Below are 13,244 nucleotides of genomic sequence, written 5' to 3' on the forward strand. Positions count from 1 at the left end.
CAATTGAGCAGTACGAAACCGTCTGAATGTTGCTGTTGACCATTTTTTGCTTGGAGATGCTCTTGAGCTTGAAACACACACAACAAGACCAGTGTTAACTAGCGAAATGGTCGGCAGAGTGCCGACACAGCGAGTTTTGACTATCACTTGCACATCTGAAACAACGTCGGGAAGTGACTCGTGCGGCTTTTGTGTCACATAAAGTATGTGTGTTAATTTTGACGCCACTAGCTCTGCATGTTGTCATGCAATTTCTTTACCTCTCAGAAATGATTATGACATAAAAGTGAAGTACGTGACGAGTGTGACGTTAGGAAAACATTAGGCATCATGGAGAGATTCTGTATGGGACCTCCCAACCCAAACGAGTACTGTGTGACGTGCTACCCGGCAGGTATTCACCGAGGTAGCGGGCTAGCTCAGTCGGTAGAGTGTCAGATTCTTAATCCCAGGGTCGTGGGTTCGAGTTAGACGCTGGGCGGAACGGAATTTTGTTCCGCTGCAAGTGTAAATTACCGTTTTTCTGATTAACGAGATTTAATGGAAATAGCAACTTTAAACTTTGCCTACGTCTCTGTCAGTCGCAAGGAAACTGTATTTGAAGGTGAAGGTGATTTTGTATACATGTGTGAAAGACATGTTCTGAAATGCAAGTGTTGTTGTTTGGAGAGTACATCGGATACGTGTCAGATGTGTAGCCAAGCAGTAATTTGTCGCCGTAGCTGCAAATATTAGCCGGTAATATGAAGTGTTGTCAGCTAAAGTCTGATGATGCAGACGACCGTAGGACGAAGTACCCAAGAGTACCGCTAGGCCGCGCCTCTTTAGCTCAGTGGTAGAGCACTGGTCTAATAAACCAGCAGTCGTAAGTTCCATCCTCACAGGAGAAAGATGAATTTTGGAAATCAGTTGCGCGTCGTGGCCGTATAGCAAACAGTATCTGTGATGACGAACAATTAGCGACAGGCGTTTTTTTAAGAATTACTCTCAGATGCGATTAAGGCGAGTGGCGCAGATAAAGCACTTGCCAAAGCGGTACAGCATAAGGTGGGACGAGGCAGTCTGAATTACATTTTATAGATGTATTTCCCACATATCTCAGAGCCTCTCGCGATATTCGTCGTCGTCGTCGTCGCCGCCGCCGCTTCTGCAGAAGTAGCAAATGGCAATCGTAGCAAATGCGGCGAGGGACGCCCTGCCTTCGATTCCGAATGCACAAAGTGTGTGGTCTTGTTTCTCAGTCTATATTTGGTCGGTCTCGTCAGAGGTTGAATGTAACGAATGGGTGGGAAAGAGCAAGGGGCAGCGGCTGTGTAGAACGAAAACACAAATCCTCAGGGGTGTGAGCGTTTCGAGATGAGTCGTATGCATGTAAATGTTGGTCGTCAGTGACCGTGTGGCCTAATGGATAAGGCGTCGGACTTCGGATCTGAACATTACAGGTTCGAATGCTGTCACGCTTCTGTTTTTTCAGTTCTGAAAAAGAAACATAACGTTTTAATGTAGCAATTGAGCAGTACGAAACCGTCTGAATGTTGCTGTTGACCATTTTTTGCTTGGAGATGCTCTTGAGCTTGAAACACACACAACAAGACCGGTGTTAACTAGCGAAATGGTCGGCAGAGTGCCGACACAGCGAGTTTTGACTATCACTTGCACATCTAAAACAACGTCGGGAAGTAACTCGTTCGGCTTTTGAGTCACATAAAGTATGTGTGTTAATTTTGACGCCACTAGCTCTGCATGATGTCATGCAATTTCTTTACCTCTCAGAAATGATTATGACATAAAAGTGAAGTACGTGACGAGTGTGACGTTAGGAAAACATTAGGCATCATGGAGAGATTCTGTATGGGACCACCCAACCCAAACGAGTACTGTGTGACGTGCTACCAGGCAGGTATTCACCTAGGTAGCCGGCTAGCTCAGTCGGTAGAGTGTCAGACTCTTAATCCCAGGGTCGTGGGTTCGAGCCAGACGCTGGGCGGAACGGAATTTTGTTCCGCTGCAAGTGTAAATTACCGTTTTTCTGATTAACGAGATTTAGTGGAAATAGCAACTTTAAACTTTGCCTACGTCTCTGTCAGTCGCAAGGAAACTGTATTTGAAGGTGAAGGTGATTTTGTAGACATGTGTGAAAGACATGTTCTGAAATGCAAGTGTTGTTGTTTGGAGAGCACATCGGCTACGTGTCAGATGTGTAGCCAAGCAGTAATTTGTCGCCATAGCTGCAAATATTAGCCGGTAATATGAAGTGTTGTCAGCTAAAGTCTGATGATGTAGACGACCGTAAGGACGAAGTACCCAAGAGTACCGCTAGGCCGCGCCTCTTTATCTCAGTGGTAGAGCACTGGTCTAATAAACCAGGGGTCGTAAGTTCCATCCTCACAGGAGAAAGATGAATTTTGGAAATCAGTTGCGCGTCGTGGCCGTATAGCAAACAGTATCTGTGATGACGAACAATTAGCGACAGGCGTTTTTTTAAGAATTACTCTCAGATGCGATTAAGGCGAATGGCGCAGATAAAGCATTTGCCAAAGCGGAACAGCATAAGGTGGGACGAGGCAGTCTGAATTACATTTTATAGATGTATTTCCCACATATCTCAGAGCCTCTCGCGATATTCGTCGTCGTCGTCGTCGTCGTCGTCGTCGTCGCCGCCGCCGCTTCTGCAGAAGTAGCAAATGGCAATCGTAGCAAATGCGGCGAGGGACGCCCTGCCTTCGATTCCGAATGCACAAAGTGTGTGGTCTTGTTTCTCAGTCTATATTTGGTCGGTCTCGTCAGAGGTTGAATGTAACGAATGCGTGGGAAAGAGCAAGGGGCAGCGGCTGTGTAGAACGAAAGCACAAATCCTCAGGGGTGTGAGCGTTTCGAGATGAGTCGTATGCATGTAAATGTTGGTCGTCAGTGACCGTGTGGCGTAATGGATAAGGCGTCTGACTTCGGATCTGAAGATTACAGGTTCGAATGCTGTCACGCTTCTGTTTTTCCAGTTCTGAAAAAGAAACATAACGTTTTAATGTAGCAATTGAGCAGTACGAAACCGTCTGAATGTTGCTGTTGACCATTTTTTGCTTGGAGATGCTCTTGAGCTTGAAACACACACAACAAGACCAGTGTTAACTAGCGAAAAGGTCGGCAGAGTGCCGACACAGCGAGTTTTGACTATCACTTGCACATCTAAAACAACGTCGGGAAGTGACTCGTTCGGCTTTTGAGTCACATAAAGTATGTGTGTTAATTTTGACGCCACTAGCTCTGCATGTTGTCATGCAATTTCTTTACCTCTCAGAAATGATTATGACATGAAAGTGAAGTACGTGACGAGTGTGACGTTAGGAAAACATTAGGCATCATGGAGAGATTCTGTATGGGACCACCCAACCCAAACGAGTACTGTGTGACGTGCTACCCGGCAGGTATTCACCGACGTAGCCGGCTAGCTCAGTCGGTAGAGTGTCAGACTCTTAATCCCAGGGTCGTGGGTTCGAGCCAGACGCTGGGCGGAACGGAATTTTGTTCCGCTGCAAGTGTAAATTACCGTTTTTCTGATTAACGAGATTTAATGGAAATAGCAACTTTAAACTTTGCCTACGTCTCTGTCAGTCGCAAGGAAACTGTATTTGAAGGTGAAGGTGATTTTGTATACATGTGTGAAAGACATGTTCTGAAATGCAAGTGTTGTTGTTTGGAGAGCACATCGGCTACGTGTCAGATGTGTAGCCAAGCAGTAATTTGTCGCCGTAGCTGCAAATATTAGCCGGTAATATGAAGTGTTGTCAGCTAAAGTCTGATGATGCAGACGACCGTAAGGACGAAGTACCCAAGAGTACCGCTAGGCCGCGCCTCTTTAGCTCAGTGGTAGAGCACTGGTCTAATAAACCAGCGGTCGTAAGTTCCATCCTCACAGGAGAAAGATGAATTTTGGAAATCAGTTGCGCGTCGTGGCCGTATAGCAAACAGTATCTGTGATGACGAACAATTAGCGACAGGCGTTTTTTTAAGAATTACTCTCAGATGCGATTAAGGCGAATGGCGCAGATAAAGCATTTGCCAAAGCGGTACAGCATAAGGTGGGACGAGGCAGTCTGAATTACATTTTATAGATGTATTTCCCACATATCTCAGAGCCTCTCGCGATATTCGTCATCGTCGTCGTCGTCGTCGTCGCCGCCGCCGCTTCTGCAGAAGTAGCAAATGGCAATCGTAGCAAATGCGGCGAGGGACGCCCTGCCTTCGATTCCGAATGCACAAAGTGTGTGGTCTTGTTTCTCAGTCTATATTTGGTCGGTCTCGTCAGAGGTTGAATGTTACGAATGGGTGGAAAGAGCAAGGGGCAGCGGCTGTGTACAACGAAAACACAAATCCTCAGGGGTGTGAGCGTTTCGAGATGAGTCGTATGCATGTAAATGTTGGTCGTCAGTGACCGTGTGGCCTAATGGATAAGGCGTCGGACTTCGGATCTGAAGATTACAGGTTCGAATGCTGTCACGCTTGTGTTTTTCCAGTTCTGAAAAAGAAACATAACGTTTTAATGTAGCAATTGAGCAGTACGAAACCGTCTGAATGTTGCTGTTGACCATTTTTTGCTTGGAGATGCTCTTGAGCTTGAAACACACACAACAAGACCGGTGTTAACTAGCGAAATGGTCGGCAGAGTGCCGACACAGCGAGTTTTGACTATCAGTTGCACATCTAAAACAACGTCGGGAAGTAACTCGTTCGGCTTTTGAGTCACATAAAGTATGTGTGTTAATTTTGACGCCACTAGCTCTGCATGTTGTCATGCAATTTCTTTACCTCTCAGAAATGATTATGACATAAAAGTGAAGTACGTGACGAGTGTGACGTTAGGAAAACATTAGGCATCATGGAGAGATTCTGTATGGGACCACCTAACCCAAACGAGTACTGTGTGACGTGCTACCCGGCAGGTATTCACCGAGGTAGCCGGCTAGCTCAGTCGGTAGAGTGTCAGACTCTTAATCCCAGGGTCGTGGGTTCGAGCCAGACGCTGGGCGGAACGGAATTTTGTTCCGCTGCAAGTGTAAATTACCGTTTTTCTGATTAACGAGATTTAATGGAAATAGCAACTTTAAACTATGCCTACGTCTCTGTCAGTCGCAAGGAAACTGTATTTGAAGGTGAAGGTGATTTTGTAGACATGTGTGAAAGACATGTTCTGAAATGCAAGTGTTGTTGTTTGGAGAGCACATCGGTTACGTGACAGATGTGTAGCCAAGCAGTAATTTGTCGCCATAGCTGCAAATATTAGCCGGTAATATGAAGTGTTGTCAGCTAAAGTCTGATGATGTAGACGACCGTAAGGACGAAGTACCCAAGAGTACCGCTAGGCCGCGCCTCTTTATCTCAGTGGTAGAGCACTGGTCTAATAAACCAGGGGTCGTAAGTTCCATCCTCACAGGAGAAAGATGAATTTTGGAAATCAGTTGCGCGTCGTGGCCGTATAGCAAACAGTATCTGTGATGACGAACAATTAGCGACAGGCGTTTTTTTAAGAATTACTCTCAGATGCGATTAAGGCGAATGGCGCAGATAAAGCATTTGCCAAAGCGGTACAGCATAAGGTGGGACGAGGCAGTCTGAATTACATTTTATAGATGTATTTCCCACATATCTCAGAGCCTCTCGCGATATTCGTCGTCGTCGTCGTCGTCGTCGTCGCCTCCGCCGCTTCTGCAGAAGTAGCAAATGGCAATCGTAGCAAATGCGGCGAGGGACGCCCTGCCTTCGATTCCGAATGCACAAAGTGTGTGGTCTTGTTTCTCAGTCTATATTTGGTCGGTCTCGTCAGAGGTTGAATGTTACGAATGGGTGGGAAAGAGCAAGGGGCAGCGGCTGTGTAGAACGAAAACACAAATCCTCAGGGGTGTGAGCGTTTCGAGATGAGTCGTATGCATGTAAATGTTGGTCGTCAGTGACCGTGTGGCCTAATGGATAAGGCGTCGGACTTCGGATCTGAAGATTACAGGTTCGAATGCTGTCACGCTTCTGTTTTTCCAGTTCTGAAAAAGAAACATAACGTTTTAATGTAGCAATTGAGCAGTACGAAACCGTCTGAATGTTGCTGTTGACCATTTTTTGCTTGGAGATGCTCTTGAGCTTGAAACACACACAACAAGACCGGTGTTAACTTGCGAAATGGTCCTCAGAGTGCCGACACAGCGAGTTTTGACTATCAGTTGCACATCTAAAACAACGTCGGGAAGTGACTCGTTCGGCTTTTGAGTCACATAAAGTATGTGTGTTAATTTTGACGCCACTAGCTCTGCATGTTGTCATGCAATTTCTTTACCTCTCAGAAATGATTATGACATAAAAGTGAAGTACGTGACGAGTGTGACGTTAGGAAAACATTAGGCATCATGGAGAGATTCTGTATGGGACCACCTAACCCAAACGAGTACTGTGTGACGTGCTACCCGGCAGGTATTCACCGAGGTAGCCGGCTAGCTCAGTCGGTAGAGTGTCAGACTCTTAATTCCAGGGTCGTGGGTTCGAGCCAGACGCTGGGCGGAGCGGAATTTTGTTCCGCTGCAAGTGTAAATTACCGTTTTTCTGATTAACGAGATTTAATGGAAATAGCAACTTTAAACTTTGCCTACGTCTCTGTCAGTCGCAAGGAAACTGTATTTGAAGGTGAAGGTGATTTTGTATACATGTGTGAAAGACATGTTCTGAAATGCAAGTGTTGTTGTTTGGAGAGCACATCGGTTACGTGTCAGATGTGTAGCCAAGCAGTAATTTGTCGCCATAGCTGCAAATATTAGCCGGTAATATGAAGTGTTGTCAGCTAAAGTCTGATGATGTAGACGACCGTATGGACGAAGTACCCAAGAGTACCGCTAGGCCGCGCCTCTTTATCTCAGTGGTAGAGCACTGGTCTAATAAACCAGGGGTCGTAAGTTCCATCCTCACAGGAGAAAGATGAATTTTGGAAATCAGTTGCGCGTCGTGGCCGTATAGCAAACAGTATCTGTGATGACGAACAATTAGCGACAGGCGTTTTTTTAAGAATTACTCTCAGATGCGATTAAGGCGAATGGCGCAGATAAAGCATTTGCCAAAGCGGTACAGCATAAGGTGGGACGAGGCAGTCTGAATTACATTTTATAGATGTATTTCCCACATATCTCAGAGCCTCTCGCGATATTCGTCGTCGTCGTCGTCGTCGTCGTCGTCGTCGTCGTCGCCGCCGCCGCTTCTGCAGAAGTAGCAAATGGCAATCGTAGCAAATGCGGCGAGGGACGCCCTGCCTTCGATTCCGAATGCACAAAGTGTGTGGTCTTGTTTCTCAGTCTATATTTGGTCGGTCTCGCCAGAGGTTGAATGTAACGAATGGGTGGGAAAGAGCAAGGGGCAGCGGCTGTGTAGAACGAAAACACAAATCCTCAGGGGTGTGAGCGTTTCGAGATGAGTCGTATGCATGTAAGTGTTGGTCGTCAGTGACCGTGTGGCCTAATGGATAAGGCGTCGGACTTCGGATCTGTAGATTACAGGTTCGAATGCTGTCACGCTTCTGTTTTTCCAGTTCTGAAAAAGAAACATAACGTTTTAATGTAGCAATTGAGCAGTACGAAACGGTCTGAATGTTGCTGTTGACCATTTTTTGCTTGGAGATGCTCTTGAGCTTGAAACACACACAACAAGACCAGTGTTAAATAGCGAAATGGTCGGCAGAGTGCCGACACAGCGAGTTTTGACTATCACTTGCACATCTAAAACAACGTCGGGAAGTGACTCGTTCGGCTTTTGAGTCACATAAAGTATGTGTGTTAATTTTGACGCCACTAGCTCTGCATGTTGTCATGCAATTTCTTTACCTCTCAGAAATGATTATGACATAAAAGTGAAGTACGTGACGAGTGTGACGTTAGGAAAACATTAGGCATCATGGAGAGATTCTGTATGGGACCACCCAACCCAAACGAGTACTGTGTGACGTGCTACCCGGCAGGTATTCACCGAGGTAGCCGGCTAGCTCAGTCGGTAGAGTGTCAGACTCTTAATCCCAGGGTCGTGGGTTCGAGCCAGACGCTGGGCGGAACGGAAATTTGTTCCGCTGCAAGTGTAAATTACCGTTTTTCTGATTAACGAGATTTAATGGAAATAGCAACTTTAAACTTTGCCTACGTCTCTGTCAGTCGCAAGGAAACTGTATTTAAAGGTGAAGGTGATTTTGTAGACATGTGTGAAAGACATGTTCTGAAATGCAAGTGTTGTTGTTTGGAGAGCACATCGGCTACGTGTCAGATGTGTAGCCAAGCAGTAATTTGTCGCCGTAGCTGCAAATATTTGCCGGTAATATGAAGTGTTGTCAGCTAAAGTCTGATGATGCAGACGACCGTAAGGACGAAGTATCCAAGAGTACCGCTAGGCCGCGCCTCTTTAGCTCAGTGGTAGAGCACTGGTCTAATAAACCAGTGGTCGTAAGTTCCATCCTCACAGGAGAAAGATGAATTTTGGAAATCAGTTGCGCGTCGTGGCCGTATAGCAAACAGTATCTGTGATGACGAACAATTAGCGACAGGCGTTTTTTTAAGAATTACTCTCAGATGCGATTAAGGCGAATGGCGCAGATAAAGCATTTGCCAAAGCGGTACAGCATAAGGTGGGACGAGGCAGTCTGAATTACATTTTATAGATGTATTTCCCACATATCTCAGAGCCTCTCGCGATATTCGTCGTCGTCGTCGTCGTCGTCGCCGCCGCCGCTTCTGCAGAAGTAGCAAATGGCAATCGTAGCAAATGCGGCGAGGGACGCCCTGCCTTCGATTCCGAATGCACAAAGTGTGTGGTCTTGTTTCTCAGTCTATATTTGGTCGGTCTCGTCAGAGGTTGAATGTAACGAATGGGTGGGAAAGAGCAAGGGGCAGCGGCTGTGTAGAACGAAAACACAAATCCTCAGGGGTGTGAGCGTTTCGAGATGAGTCGTATGCATGTAAATGTTGGTCGTCAGTGACCGTGTGGCCTAATGGATAAAGCGTCGGACTTCGGATCTGTAGATTACAGGTTCGAATGCTGTCACGCTTGTGTTTTTCCAGTTCTGAAAAAGAAACATAACGTTTTAATGTAGCAATTGAGCAGTACGAAACCGTCTGAATGTTGCTGTTGACCATTTTTTGCTTGGAGATGCTCTTGAGCTTGAAACACACACAACAAGACCAGTGTTAACTAGCGAAATGGTCGGCAGAGTGCCGACACAGCGAGTTTTGACTATCACTTGCACATCTAAAACAACGTCGGGAAGTGACTCGTTCGGCTTTTGAGTCACATAAAGTATGTGTGTTAATTTTGACGCCACTAGCTCTGCATGTTGTCATGCAATTTCTTTACCTCTCAGAAATGATTATGACATAAAAGTGAAGTACGTGACGAGTGTGACGTTAGGAAAACATTAGGCATCATGGAGAGATTCTGTATGGGACCACCCAACCCAAACGAGTACTGTGTGACGTGCTACCCGGCAGGTATTCACCGAGGTAGCCGGCTAGCTCAGTCGGTAGAGTGTCAGACTCTTAATCCCAGGGTCGTGGGTTCGAGCCAGACGCTGGGCGGAACGGAATTATGTTCTGCTGCAAGTGTAAATTGCCGTCTTTCTAAATAACGAGATTTAATGGAAATAGCAACTTTAAACTTTGCCTACGTCTCTGTCAGTCGCAAGGAAACTGTATTTGAAGGTGAAGGTGATTTTGTATACATGTGTGAAAGACATGTTCTGAAATGCAAGTGTTGTTGTTTGGAGAGCACATCGGCTACGTGTCAGATGTGTAGCCAAGCAGTAATTTGTCGCCGTAGCTGCAAATATTTGCCGGTAATATGAAGTGTTGTCAGCTAAAGTCTGATGATGCAGACGACCGTAAGGACGAAGTACCCAAGAGTACCGCTAGGCCGCCCCTCTTTAGCTCAGTGGTAGAGCACTGGTCTAATAAACCAGCGGTCGTAAGTTCCATCCTCACAGGAGAAAGATGAATTTTGGAAATCAGTAGCGCGTCGTGGCCGTATAGCAAACAGTATCTGTGATGACGAACAATTAGCGATAGGCGTTTTTTTAAGAATTACTCTCAGATGCGATTAAGGCGAATGGCGCAGATAAAGCATTTGCCAAAGCGGTACAGCATAAGGTGGGACGAGGCAGTCTGAATTACATTTTATAGATGTATTTCCCACGTATCTCAGAGCCTCTCGCGATATTCGTCGTCGTCGTCGTCGTCGTCGTCGTCGTCGCCGCCGCCGCCGCTTCTGCAGAAGTAGCAAATGGCAATCGTAGCAAATGCGGCGAGGGACGCCCTGCCTTCGATTCCGAATGCACAAAGTGTGTGGTCTTGTTTCTCAGTCTATATTTGGTCGGTCTCGTCAGAGGTTGAATGTAACGAATGGGTGGGAAAGAGCAAGGGGCAGCGGCTGTGTAGAACGAAAACACAAATCCTCAGGGGTGTGAGCGTTTCGAGATGAGTCGTATGCATGTAAATGTTGGTCGTCAGTGACCGTGTGGCCTAATGGATAAATCGTCGGACTTCGGATCTGAAGATTACAGGTTCGAATGCTGTCACGCTTCTGTTTTTCCAGTTCTGAAAAAGAAACATAACGTTTTAATGTAGCAATTGAGCAGTACGAAACCGTCTGAATGTTGCTGTTGACCATTTTTTGCTTGGAGATGCTCTTGAGCTTGAAACACACACAACAAGACCGGTGTTAACTAGCGAAATGGTCGGCAGAGTGCCGACACAGCGAGTTTTGACTATCACTTGCACATCTAAAACAACGTCGGGAAGTGACTCGTTCGGCTTTTGTGTCACATAAAGTATGTGTGTTAATTTTGACGCCACTAGCTCTGCATGTTGTCATGCAATTTCTTTACCTCTCAGAAATGATTATGACATAAAAGTGAAGTACGTGACGAGTGTGACGTTAGGAAAACATTAGGCATCATGGAGAGATTCTGTATGGGACCACCCAACCCAAACGAGTACTGTGTGACGTGCTACCCGGCAGGTATTCACCGAGGTAGCCGGCTAGCTCAGTCGGTAGAGTGTCAGACTCTTAATCCCAGGGTCGTGGGTTCGAGCCAGACGCTGGGCGGAACGGAATTTTGTTCCGCTGCAAGTGTAAATTACCGTTTTTCTGATTAACGAGATTTAATGGAAATAGCAACTTTAAACTTTGCCTACGTCTCTGTCAGTCGCAAGGAAACTGTATTTGAAGGTGAAGGTGATTTTGTATACATGTGTGAAAGACATGTTCTGAAATGCAAGTGTTTTTGTTTGGAGAGCACATCGGCTACGTGTCAGATGTGTAGCCAAGCAGTAATTTGTCGCCGTAGCTGCAAATATTTGCCGGTAATTTGAAGTGTTGTCAGCTAAAGTCTGATGATGCAGACGACCGTAAGGACGAAGTACCCAAGAGTACCGCTAGGCCGCCCCTCTTTAGCTCAGTGGTAGAGCACTGGTCTAATAAACCAGCGGTCGTAAGTTCCATCCTCACAGGAGAAAGATGAATTTTGGAAATCAGTAGCGCGTCGTGGCCGTATAGCAAACAGTATCTGTGATGACGAACAATTAGCGACAGGCGTTTTTTTAAGAATTACTCTCAGATGCGATTAAGGCGAATGGCGCAGATAAAGCATTTACCAAAGCGGTACAGCATAAGGTGGGACGAGGCAGTCTGAATTACATTTTATAGATGTATTTCCCACGTATCTCAGAGCCTCTCGCGATATTCGTCGTCGTCGTCGTCGTCGTCGTCGTCGTCGCCGCCGCCGCCGCTTCTGCAGAAGTAGCAAATGGCAATCGTAGCAAATGCGGCGAGGGACGCCCTGCCTTCGATTCCGAATGCACAAAGTGTGTGGTCTTGTTTCTCAGTCTATATTTGGTCGGTCTCGTCAGAGGTTGAATGTAACGAATGGGTGGGAAAGAGCAAGGGGCAGCGGCTGTGTAGAACGAAAACACAAATCCTCAGGGGTGTGAGCGTTTCGAGATGAGTCGTATGCATGTAAATGTTGGTCGTCAGTGACCGTGTGGCCTAATGGATAAGGCGTCGGACTTCGGATCTGAAGATTACAGGTTCGAATGCTGTCACCCTTCTGTTTTTCCAGTTCTGAAAAAGAAACATAACGTTTTAATGTAGCAATTGAGCAGTACGAAACCGTCTGAATGTTGCTGTTGACCATTTTTTGCTTGGAGATGCTCTTGAGCTTGAAACACACACAACAAGACCGGTGTTAACTAGCGAAATGGTCGGCAGAGTGCCGACACAGCGAGTTTTGACTATCACTTGCACATCTAAAACAACGTCGGGAAGTAACTCGTTCGGCTTTTGAGTCACATAAAGTATGTGTGTTAATTTTGACGCCACTAGCTCTGCATGTTGTCATGCAATTTCTTTACCTCTCAGAAATGATTATGACATAAAAGTGAAGTACGTGACGAGTGTGACGTTAGGAAAACATTAGGCATCATGGAGAGATTCTGTATGGGACCACCCAACCCAAACGAGTACTGTGTGACGTGCTACCCGGCAGGTATTCACCGAGGTAGCCGGCTAGCTCAGTCGGTAGAGTGTCAGACTCTTAATCCCAGGGTCGTGGGTTCGAGCCAGACGCTGGGCGGAACGGAATTTTGTTCCGCTGCAGGTGTAAATTACCGTTTTTCTGATTAACGAGATTTAATGGAAATAGCAACTTTAAACTTTGCCTACGTCTCTGTCAGTCGCAAGGAAACTGTATTTGAAGGTGAAGGTGATTTTGTAGACATGTGTGAAAGACATGTTCTGAAATGCAAGTGTTGTTGTTTGGAGAGCACATCGGTTACGTGTCAGATGTGTAGCCAAGCAGTAATTTGTCGCCATAGCTGCAAATATTAGCCGGTAATATGAAGTGTTGTCAGCTAAAGTCTGATGATGCAGACGACCGTAAGGACGAAGTACCCAAGAGTACCGCTAGGCCGCGCCTCTTTAGCTCAGTGGTAGAGCACTGGTCTAATAAACCAGGGGTCGTAAGTTCCATCCTCACAGGAGAAAGATGAATTTTGGAAATCAGTTGCGCGTCGTGGCCGTATAGCAAACAGTATCTGTGATGACGAACAATTAGCGACAGGCGTTTTTTTAAGAATTACTCTCAGATGCGATTAAGGCGAATGGCGCAGATAAAGCATTTGCCAAAGCGGTACAGCATAGGGTGGGACGAGGCAGTCTGAATTACATTTTATAGATGTATTTCCCAC

At 46.2% G+C, this 13,244-nt stretch overlaps 1 non-coding gene across 1 annotated transcript; it reads left to right on the forward strand.

Moving 5' to 3' along the window:
* Nucleotides 1–8,406: 8,406 nt before the first annotated feature.
* Nucleotides 8,407–8,478, forward strand: Trnai-aau (transfer RNA isoleucine (anticodon AAU)). Its single transcript has one exon. It is a non-coding gene; the product is annotated as a tRNA-Ile (tRNA).
* Nucleotides 8,479–13,244: the final 4,766 nt, after the last annotated feature.

The sequence above is a fragment of the Schistocerca gregaria genome, chromosome 8 (genome assembly GCF_023897955.1).
Source record: "Schistocerca gregaria isolate iqSchGreg1 chromosome 8, iqSchGreg1.2, whole genome shotgun sequence".
Taxonomy (NCBI): Eukaryota; Metazoa; Arthropoda; class Insecta; order Orthoptera; family Acrididae; genus Schistocerca; species Schistocerca gregaria.